Genomic DNA, 11,924 nt, shown 5'->3' with positions numbered 1-11,924 from the left:
AGTGCGTGGCTGCGTGGCTCAGTGCCACCTCACGCCGTGCATTTGACCCATTGAACCATCACAGCGGAGGTAAGAAGGATTCTCCTGGTTCTGCGCCCGGGGTGTGGGGGGGGGGCACTGGGCCACCTATCCACAGCGGGCACCAGAAAACTGGGCGTGTCGGAGCACGTGCCCGTAAAGGAACCCGCTCAGCTTCTTTTTCCCGTTTAAGTTCATGGAATAAAAATCAGGTGGGTTCCTTCCAAGGGGTGCTCCCCAACCTGCCAATTTTCCAATGTTTGCTGCATTCCCGACAATCCGGTGCACCCGGACACAAGAAAATCTCCCCTGAGGTCTTCCCACAAGATTCAATCGAGGACGTCAGACGGTCCAAACCACAATAACTTTAACGTAGAAAAACGTCGCAAGGAAGTGTAATCAGACAATGACAATGACAATCCACGCCCAGCCGAAGAAGGAGACCTAAGGAGGGGGGGCTAAACGCTCGGTCAAAGAGGTGGGATTTAAGGAGTGTCCTAAAGGAGGAGGGAGGGAATTCCTGAGGTTAGAGTCTAGACGGCTGAAGGCACGGCCGCCAGTGGAGGAGCAAAGGAAATGGAGGATGCAAAAGAAAGAAGGAAGACTTGCATTTCTATAGCGCCTTTCATGACCACTGGAGTCCCAAAGTGCTTTACAGCCAATGAAGTACTTTTAGGGAAATAGAAAGTGATGCTTGTGAAAAGAAAGCAAGATTTGCATTTATATTGCACATTTCACAATGTCTCAAAGCCCTCTACAGCCAATGAAGTACTTTTTTTGAAGTGTAGCCCCTGTTGTAATGTAGGAAACGCGGCAGCCAATTTGCGCACAGCAAGCTCCCACAAACAGCAATGTGATAATGACCAGATAATCTGTTTTTGTTATGTTGGTTGAGGGATAAATATTGACCCAGGGGTCCTGAGGTTCCAGGTCCCGAACTTCATTTTAAAGGGTGGAAGATGCCCGTGCGTGAATTCTTTTAACGTGGGGTGGTCGTTACACACCAGTTACCACACGGGCTTGACAGAGCAAGGCCCTGGTCCAATGGCAAGGGGATCCAAGATGATTGGAGACCAGGCTCTGCTACAACGGCCTAGCACACACACACACACATACTGCTACTGCCCTCCTCCCTCCTTCCCACAGGTCCTCTCTGCCTGGGTTTCGTAGGATGCATTGTGGTCCTCCCGACCTCGCTGTTTGCCCGTGCTGCACCTTCCCTGGGCCCCGAACCCGCTGCTGGTCCACGCTGCGCCACTCCTGGGCCTTGACCTTGCTGCTGGGCTTGTCCTCGCTCTTGGGTCCCGGCCTCGGACATGAATGATGTTGTCTCTCACAGGATCAAATTAGCACTGATACTCTCGCGATCCCTGGCCCCGAACTCCACTCGCGATCCACTAGTCACTAGATCACTAGTCTAGTGGAGCCAGGACACCGGGGATAACTCCCCTGCTCTTCTTCGAAATAGTGGCCATGGGATCTTTTACATTATTTTATTTGGCCTTCCTTATGTATAGAGAAAAATTGGGGCTTTTTACAGATCGCTACATCATGAGGGATCCTGCGTCCTTTACAAGACATGGGAGAGTTGAGATCATGAGAAACTATGCAACTGCTTCCAATCCTTTTATGGGATTCATGTCAAATGAAAACAGCAGTTTGTTTACTTGTTCCAGCTTGCCCGTGAATCAACTTTGTAATCAATTCCAAGTCTCTGTTATTTCATATATACACTAGCCAAACCTTTGGAATAACATTTTAGCCTGTAACTCACTCCTGTGTATCAGTTATTCTACATATATAAACCGTCCAAACTCTTCAATTAGATTTGAGCCTGTAACTTACTCCTAGGTATTGGTTACTCAATGTCATCCTCACCCTTTGATTAGACTGCTATAACTGGCAAGGCGGGCCAGAGAGCCCACTGCTGACTGGAAGGCAGTCTGAGGGACACGCCTAACAGGGTTTCTTTTCCCTGTCAAGACAGCTTCCAAGAGTCGGACTGACATTTCTCTCCACAGCACAGCTTCGTTTCATAGGCTCGCTCTGGCACTTAGCCTAAATGGCCACGTCTCAGGTCTGAGTCCAGGTATTAGGTTGTTGGACACAAGTGGCAAACTGCTTCTTCAAAGGTTACACACGCACACATACTCGCACGCACGCAACACACACTCACACGCAGCTCACACACATACACACACGCGCATGCACACACACACGCACAAGCACACGCGCACACACATGCATGCACACACACGCGCACACTCACACACATGCATGCACACACACACGCACGCACAAGCACACGCGCACATACACACATGTACGCACATACACACTCATGTACGCACACTCACGTGCACATATACTCACGTGTACGCACACTCACGCACATGCACACTCACTCACATGCGCACACACACACATGCGCGCATACTCACACACACGCACGCACACACACACTCACATGCACACACGCACGCACACTCACACACATGCACACACGCGCGCACACTCACACACATGCACACACACATGCGCACACTCACACGCACACGCGCACACTCACATACACGCGCACACTCACACTCACACACACGCGCACACACACACACACACATGCACACTCACACACATGTGCACACACACGCGCGCGCTCACACACAGTTGAGGTGGACCAGGTTTGGATTGATGATGCAGTAGAAAATCCCATATCCAACCCCTGGAGCCCTTGATACATGTGGCCGTGAGAGGGCCTCTAACAAGGAGGGGTACCCCACGTGAAGGTTGGCATAAGAGTTCCAATTGTAATATTCCAGCTGTAAGGAGCCTGACAAAAGGTCATCGAGCTGAAACGTTAACTCTGTTTCTCTCTCCACAGATGCTGCCTGACCTGCTGGGTATTTCCAGCATTTCCTGTTCTTAGTTTAGATTTCCAACATCCGCAGTATTTTGCTTTAGTCCAATTGTAATAATCTGGCAGTAAAACATTCCCTTTTTGATTCATCATTAGGACCCTAAATGCCAACCTACCTTTCTCTTTCAGACGCGGACTGCACTTTCTGTCCCTCGCTCACGTTTCCAGCATTCGCAGCTTCTGTTTTATCCAAATCCCTGGACCGTGCAGTGTTGGCATCACTGTAATGATGAATAAGTAAACCCGTACTGGGGGGTGATTTTGTGGTTCAAACATGTGGTTTTATGAGTCTCATGAAAAAGAGAAGGTCGAGAGGTGACATGACGGCTGTTTTTAGGATTGTAAAGGGACTAGATAATGTAGACCATGATGAGCTGTTTCACCTTGTCTGGAGCAGCAGAACCAGAGGACACGGCCTGCACTTGTTAGGGGGGTTAAATTCAAGCTAATCTGCAGAAACAGTATTTCAGTGAATGAATGGTCCATCTATGGAACAGACTCCCGAGGGAGATGGCGGAAGCAGTTGGTGTTGATTCGGTCAAATGCAAATTAGACAGATTTCCTTCAGAAAATAATTTTTTGGGATGCACTATATGAGTAATTTGAGACATGACATGTGGTGCATGTTAAGTGCCTTGGGACTCTCTGCTCTGATAAAGACGCTATATAAATGCAAGTTATTGTTGTTGTAGCGAGCTCGGGAGGGAACAGGTGACTTTGGACCTGTGCTTCCCAAAGCTTTCCAACACTTCGGGGGGGTTTCCTCATATTATGTCTGGGTCTGTTGTAGACTAATTGATAGCGATCGATTGCCGTGATTAGTCGACAACTCCATTGTCGACTACCAGGATGGTAGAAGGCGAACTAGGGTCTTTTTTCAGCTAGCAATTCCTATGTTTCCTGTGAGTCCAGGGCTGATGATTGAGAATGGATGGTACGTGGCTGTCTGGTACACAGGGTTCCACAGCGCTCGATATAAATCATCATCAGGAAACAAAGCAACTTTCAGTTTCTGCCCCGCAAATACAACTCAGAATGGAGCAGGCCTAAAACAAAGAGAGCGTTTTAGGGAAATAGAAAGTGATGCTTGTGAAAAGAAAGAAAGATTTGCATTTATATAGCGCCTTTCACGACGTCTCAAAGCCCGCTACAGCCAATGAAGTACTTTTTTTGAAGTGTAGTCACTGTTGTAATGTAGGAAACGTGGCAGCCAATTTGCACACAGCAAGCTCCCACAAACAGCAATGTGATAATGACCAGATCATCTGATTTTTGTTGTGTTGGTTGAGGGATAAATATTGGCCAGGACACCGGGGATAACTCCCCTGCTCGTCTTCAAAATAGTGCCCGTGGGATCTTTTACGTCCACCTGTGAGAGCAGACGGGACCTCGGTTTAACATCTCATCCGAAAGACGGCACCTCCGACAGTACTGCACTCCCTCAGCACTGCACTGGAGTGGGAGTGTCAGCCTGGATTTTTGTGCTCAAGTCTCTGGAGTGGGGACTATGAATCCACAGCGGGAGTGCTGCCCACTGAGCCACTGGCTGACACATAAAGTAAAGAAAAGCAACGTTCATAGAAATCAGAGCTCCAAGGTGACAGCTTGTAACTGATGAGAGCTGACCAGAGGAAAGGGTAATGACCACCCATGAGATTTCTGCCTGTGAATTCACAGCACAAACAAGCAGATGGCCAACATCCGGTGCGTGGCCAAAGCCATCGAGTTGCTGAAAGCGGCACTGGGCCCCGACTCCACTAGGTGCATCGAGGAGGCTGAAGCACGTGGGGCGATCCCGTCCGAACTGACCCCCGTTCGGACGGAATTCCTCATCGGCGCACGGCCCCGAAACCCCTCTCGGGAACCGGCGCCTCACAACTTGAGCCGTCTCGGGGAAATGCCCTCCGTGCCCTTTAGCTCTGCGCGGAGGGGTTCCTGCACACTCTCCACTTTGTCATCTTCGCCTGCCGACCGGACACGTCATCTTGCCGTCCGGCGGAGGCGGAGGTCCCCAATGGAGGGCTCTCTACGCAGGAGTCCTCCCCTTTTCTATTGGGGACTTGGCCTGGAGGGTGTTGCACGGAGCAGTCCCATGCAATAAAATGTTAAGTAGGTTCATGGACTCCCAGGCCGCCTGCCTTTTTTGCGGCCTGGAGGAGTCCGTGTTCCATGTTTATATAGAGTGTGAGAGGTTGCAGCCCCTGTTCCATTATTTGAAGGGGCTGCTCCTCGATTTTTGGCTGCACTTCAGTCCCATGCTCCTGATCTTTGGTCACCCGGTGCGCAGGGGAGCGGGCGGGTCGGAGGACCTCCTCGTAGGACTGCTCCTGTGCCTGGCCAAAGTGGCCATTAACAGGTCCAGGCAGCGGGTGGTCTAGGGGGGTCGTCCGGCCCGATTGCCTGCCTCTCTTCCGCGGCTGTGTTCGCACCCGGGTGGCCCTGGAGATGGAGCACGTGGTGTCCGCCGGCACGCTGGAGGCCTTTCAAGACTGGTGGGCGCCGTGGGGACTGGAGTGCATCATCACCCCGGGTAATAATTTGATAAGTTTTATTTAAAGTTCTGTTAATTTACAGTTAATTTACAGGTAATTTGTTTCAATAAAAAGAGGATATACAAGCAGATGAAATTCTGCTGCAGTGGTCAGTTGCCACCTAGTGGATTTGTGTAGAAATTACATCCATTGTCTGTGCATCGTGGCACAGACTACCTGAGAAAGACTTGCATCGTCATTGCACCTTATTATGCCTCTCAGAAATGTTTCAAAGCATTTCACATGCCAGTGTCATATATCTATCTATATATATATATATAAAATATAAAATGGATCTGTCTGTCTGTGTGGATGTCCGCGCTTAACTCAAAAGTTATAGAACGTACCTACACATATGTTATATCAAAAGAAAGCTTATGATTAGGGGAGTGTCATAGGCATATATACTTTTTGGTCAGACAAAAAGTGCTCGGACAGTATACAAAAAACGTTCAATAAACGGACAAAATCCGCTCATTAGCGTTGAGTGACGTGATGGTTGACCAATCCTACGGGGGAAGCGCGGTGCATCACAGGGGGGCGTTTCATGGCATGTGTGGGCGGGGCCTAATCCTGCCGCCTGCCGTGAGTGCGGGAACGGGAAAACAGATACACAGACATCGACAGAGACAACCACGCAGCCCGAGAGCCCAAGAGACAGCGAGCATATACACACAGAAACACATACACCCGCGCGTCCCCCCCTCTCTCTCCTTCCCCCTCTCCCTCTCTCTCTCTCTCTCCTATTTATCTGCACAGAGAGAACCATGCGGCCCGAGAGACAGCGAGCGGGCGAGCGGCGGCAGCGGGCCATAGCATCAGCTGAGCTGGGGTGACTCGGGCCGGGCCTGAGGCGCTGCGCCGCGCACGGGGGCTCCGGGTCACCAAGGCTGGGCTCTGAGTCCAGCCCCTTCCCCGGGGTGTCTTCCTCTCTTCTCTATCTCCTTCCCTCTCTCTCTCCTTCCCCCTCTCTCTCTCCTTCCCCCTCTCTCTCTTGCCGTGAGTGTGGGACCGGGAAAACAGATACACTGAGCGGGAGCTCAGCTGAGGTGAGTCAGGCCGGGCCTGAAGCGCTAGGCCGCGCACGGGGGCTCCGGGTCACCGCGGCCGGGCTCTGAGTCCAGCCCCTTCCCCGGGGTGTCTTCCTCTCTTCTCTATCTCCTTCCCTAACTCTCTCCTTCCCTCTCTCTCTCTCCTTCCCTCTCTCTCTCTCTCTCCTTCCCCCCCTCTCTCTCTCTCCTTCCCCCTCTCTCTCTCTCTCCTTCCCCCCTCTCTCTCCTTCCCCTCTCTCTCTCCTTCCCCCTCTCTCTCTCTCCTTCCCCCCTCTCTATCTCTCCTTCCCCCTCTCTCTCTCTCCTTCCCCCTCTCTCTCTCTCTCTCCTTCCCCCTCTCTCTCTCTCCTTCCCCCTCTCTCTCTCTCTCTCTCCTTCCCCCCCTCTCTATCTCTCCTTCCCCCTCTCTCTCTCTCTCCTTCCCCCTCTCTCTCTCTCCTTCCCCCCCTCTCTCTCTCTCCTTCCCCCCCTCTCTCTCTCTCTCCTTCCCCCTCTCTCTCTCTCTCTCCTTCCCCCCCTCTCTCTCTCTCCTTCCCCCCCTCTCTCTCTCTCTCCTTCCCCCCCTCTCTCTCTCTCCTTCCCCCTCTCTCTCTCTCTCCTTCCCCCCCTCTCTCTCTCTCTCCTTCCCCCCCTCTCTCTCTCTCTCCTTCCCCCCCTCTCTCTCTCTCCTTCCCCCCCTCTCTCTCTCTCTCCTTCCCCCCCTCTCTCTCTCTCCTTCCCCCTCTCTCTCTCTCCTTCCCCCCTCTCTCTCCTTCCCCCCTCTCTCTCCTTCCCCCGCTCTCTCTCTCCTTCCCCCTCTCTCTCCTTCCCTCTCTCTCTCTCCTTCCCTCTCTCTCTCTCTCCTTCCCTCTCTCTCTCTCCTTCCCCCTCTCTCTCCCTCTCCTTCCCCCTTTCTCTCTCTCTCCTTCCCCCTCTCTCTCCTTACCCCTCTCTCTCTCTCCTTCCCCCTCTCTCTCACTCTCTTTTTCTCTCTCTCTCTCCCTCCCCCTCTCTCTCTCTCCTTCCCCCTCTCTCTCTCTCCTTCCCCCCCTCTCTCTCTCTACTTCCCCTTCTCTCTCCTTCCCCCTCTCTCTTTCTCTCCTTCCCCCTCTCTCTCTCTCTCCTTCCCCCTCTCTCTCCTTCCCCCTCTCTCTCTCCTTCCCCCCCTCTCTCTCTCTCCTTCCCCCTCTCTCTCCTTCCCTCTCTCTCTCTCTCTCTCCTTCCCTCTCTCTCTCTCTCCTTCCCTCTCTCTCTCCTTCCCCCTCTCCCTCTCCTTCCCCCTCTCCTTCCCCCTTTCTCTCTCTCTCCTTCCCCCTCTCTCTCCTTACCCCTCTCTCTCTCTCCTTCCCCCTCTCTCTCACTCTCTTTTTCTCTCTCTCTCTCCTTCCCCCATCTCTCTCTCCTTCCCCCTCTCTCTCTCCTTCCCCCTCTCTCTCTCCTTCCCCTCTCTCTCTCTCCTTCCCCCCTCTCTCTCTCCTTCCCCCTCTCTCTCCTTCCCCCTCTCTCTCTCTCTCCTTCCCCCTCTCTCTCTCTCTCCTTCCCCTCTCTCCTTCCCCCTTTCTCTCTCCTTCCCCCTCTCTCTTTCCCTCTCTCTCTCTTCCCCCCTCTCTCTCTCCTTCCCCCCTCTCTCTCTCCTTCCCCCTCTCTCTCTCCTTCCCCCTCTCTCTCTCCTTCACCCCTCTCTCTCTCCTTCCCCCCTCTCTCTCTCCTTCCCCCCTCTCTCTCTCTCCTTCCCCCTCTCTCTCTCTCTCCTTCCCCCTCTCTCTCCTTCCCCCTTTCTCTCTCTTTCCCTCTCTCTCTCTTTCCCTCTCTCTCTCTCCTTCCCACACAGACAGACAAACTCATTTATATATATAAAAATTATTTGTTCTCCATTAACAAAAAACGAAGTTAAAGAACCACCTCCTGGGTGCTTAGGAAGAGCTCTTCAATCCCAACAGTTTCATAAACAGTTTTACAAACGTGGCAGAGGTTTCTTCATTTCCCTCGGCAACGCCGGGTACTCCAGCTAGTAAGTAAATGTGGCGGCCAGTTGTTGTAGAAGAAGATCTTATGAGTAGCACTCAGTTGATTGAGCAGTCAATCTGTCCCTAGTGGTGTTGATTGAGGTAAGACTACGGTCCAGCGCATTAGCAGAACAACTTGGTACAGGATCACTAATCTCCATCTGAACCACAGGAACAGTCAGACAAGGCTTCAGTTTGAAGTCTCATCCTGAAATATGACACCTTGGACAATGCCACACTCCTTCAGTATTGCACTGGAGTGCCAGCCTAGTCCATGTCTTCAAGTCCTGGAATAGAAAGTACAAGAGTAAGGAAGTCTTACTACAACAGGAAATGCTGGAAAAACTCAGCAGGCCAGGCAGCATCCGTGGAGAGAGAAACAGAGTCAATGTTTCAGGTCGAAACCCTTCGTCAGGAAGTCTTACTACAGTTGTACAGGGCTTTGGTGAGGCCACCCCTGGAGTACTGTGCACAGTTTTGGTCTCCTTATCTGAGAAAGGATATACTTACCATAGAGATGGTGCAACAAAGGTTCACTAGATTGATTTCTGGGATGAGATTAGGCCTATACTCTCTGGAGTTTAGAAGAATGAGAGGTGATCTCATTGAAACCTATAAGATTCTGAGGGGGATTGACAGGGTCGATGCTGAGAGGTTGTTTCCCCTGGCTGGCGAGTCTAGAACTCGGGGGCATAGTCTCAGGATAAGGGGTCGGCCATTTAAGATGGAGATGATGAGGAATTTCTTCACTCAGAGGGTGGTGAATCTTTGGAATTCTCTTCCCCAGAGGGCTGTGGAGGCTCAGTCATTGAGTATATTCAAGGCTGAGATCGATAGATTTTTGGACTCTAGGGGAATCAGGTGATATGGGGATCGGGCGGGAAAGTGGAGTTGAGGTTGAAGATCAGCCATAATCTTATTGAATGGCGGAGCAGGCTCGAGGGACCGAATGGCCGACTCCTGCTCCTAATTCTTATGTTCTTATGACTTACACTCACAACCAGTCGACTCAGAGGTGGAAGGGCTGCCAACTGAGCCAAACCGACCTGGCTATTGGGAAGACATTGCTTCAACGTTGCTTTCAACAGCAGTCGGAGTTCTACAGTGGGCAGCGGCATCTCTGGGCCGTGGAATGAAAACCTGCCAGGGTTTCCTGATCACAACAAATAGGAACAAAGGAACAGGAGGAGGCCATTCAGCCCCTCGAGCCCGTTCTGCCATTCAGTTAGATCATGGCTGATCTGTACCTCAACTCCATTGACCCGCCTTTTCTCCATAATCCCTTCAGACCCATACCTAACCAAAATCTTTCACTCTCAGTCATTACATTTTCAATTGACCCCCAGCATGCACAGCGTTTTGGGGGCGCGAGCTCCAGGTTTCCGCCGCTCTTTGCATGAAAAAACACTTCTTGATTTCATTCCTAACTGGCCCAGTTCTAATTTTAAGATTATGCGCCCTCGTTCTTGAATCCCCCACAAGAGGAAACAGCCTCTCTGTGTCAACCCTATCGAATCCCTTAATAATTTCAAATACCTCGATTAGATCAGGTTAGCTGAGCTAGAAGTGACTGTGTTCAGTTGCATCAGTTGAGGACAGGACTGCACTTGTCTTGTCCTTCAACACCGACAACAACTTGCATTTATATAGCGCCATTAACATAGTAAAACGTCCCAAGGCGCTTCACAGGCGCGATTATCAAACAAAATTTGACACCGAGCCACATAAGGAGATTAGGACAGGTGAAGAAGTAGAGTCACAGAGTTATACAGCACAGAAAGAGGCCCTTCGGCCCATCATGTCCACACCGGCCATCAAGCCCTGTCTATTCTAATCCCATTTTCCAGCACTTGGTCCGTAGCCTTGTATGCTATGGCGTTTCAAGTGCTCATCTAAATGCTTCTTGAATGTTGTGAGGGTTCCTGCCTCTACCACCCTTTCAGGCAGTGAGTTCCAGATTCCAACCACCCTCTGGGTGAAAAAGTTTTTCCTCAAATCCCCTCTAAACCTCCCGCCCCTTACCTTGAAACTATGCCCCCTGGTTATTGACCCCTCTACTAAAGGGGAAAAGTTCCTTTCTATCTACCCTATCTATGCCCCTCATAATTTTGTACACCTCAATCAGGTCCCCCGTCAGCCTTCTCTACTCTAAGGAAAATAACCCCAACCTGTCCAGTCTCTCTGCATAGCTGAAGCGCTCCAGCCCAGGTAACATCCTGGTAAATCTCCTCTGCACCCTCTCCAAGGCAATCACATCCTTCCTGTAGTGTGGCGACCAGAACTGCACACAGTATTCCAGCTGTGGCCTAACTAGTGTTTTGTACAGCTCCATCATAACCTCCCTGCTCTTATATTCTATGCCTCGGCTAATGAAGGCAAGTATCCCATATGCCTTTTTAACCACCTTATCTACCTGTCCTGCTGCCTTCAGGGATCTATGTACATGCACACCAAGGTCCCTCTGATCCTCTGTCCTTCCTAGGGTTCTACCATTGGGTCCTACCATTTAGTAGGTTTTAAGCAGCGTCTTAAAGGAGGAGACAGGGGTAGAGAAGCAGAGAGGTTTAGGATGGGGATTCCAGAACTCAGGGCCTCAGCAGCCGAAGGCACGGCTGCCAGTTTCCTCATAACTAAAGCCCCTTTGGGATCAGACGTTAAACCGAGGCCCCGTCTGCTCTCAGGTGGATGTAAAAGATCCCACGGCACTATTTCAAAGAAGAGCAGGGGAGTTCTCCCCGGTGTCCTGACCAATATTTATCCCTTAATCAACATCACTAAAAAACATTCTCTGGTCACTATCACATTGCTGTTTTTGGAAGCTTGCTGTGCGCAAATTGGCTGCCGTGTTTCCCTACATTTAATCAGTGACTCCACTTCAAAAAGTGCTTCATTGGCTGTAAAGCGCTTAGGGACGTCCTGAGGCCATGAAGGCTGCTATATAAAGGCAAGCCTTTTTTTCTTTTTCTCATCCCCGAGATCATCACTTGCATTTTTTACACACAAGTCACAGGAAACTCTGCTCGGAGGGTAGTTTTATTTTCTCCCGCACATTACCACACCATAAAATGAGCTGAATCTGGATCTCTCCCGATCTGTTTGGTTCAGTTCCACACCAGGCAATTCTTTGACCAACTAAGACTCCCAGAATCCTCAGCTTCAGAAATTTCCAAACGATTATGATTTTCAAAACTGTGACAAACATCAACAGTTCTGCAAGGGCACACTGAGTGAAGAAATTCCACCGCAAGGCTGAGATGAGGAGCAATTTCCTCACTTTGGAAGCTTTGGAATTCTCGACCCTAAAGGGCTGTGGATGCTGTGTCGTTGAGTATATTCAAGGCTGAGATCAATATATTTTTGGACTCAAGGGACATGGGGATCGGGCGGGAAAGCGGAGTTGAGGTCGAAGATCGGCCATGAT

Source organism: Somniosus microcephalus, chromosome 23, assembly GCF_052327205.1.
Source record: "Somniosus microcephalus isolate GS21.2 chromosome 23, FLI_Smic_1.0, whole genome shotgun sequence".
NCBI lineage: Eukaryota > Metazoa > Chordata > Chondrichthyes > Squaliformes > Somniosidae > Somniosus > Somniosus microcephalus.
The sequence above is the reverse complement of the archived record's forward strand: the minus strand, read 5'-3'. Positions refer to the sequence as shown.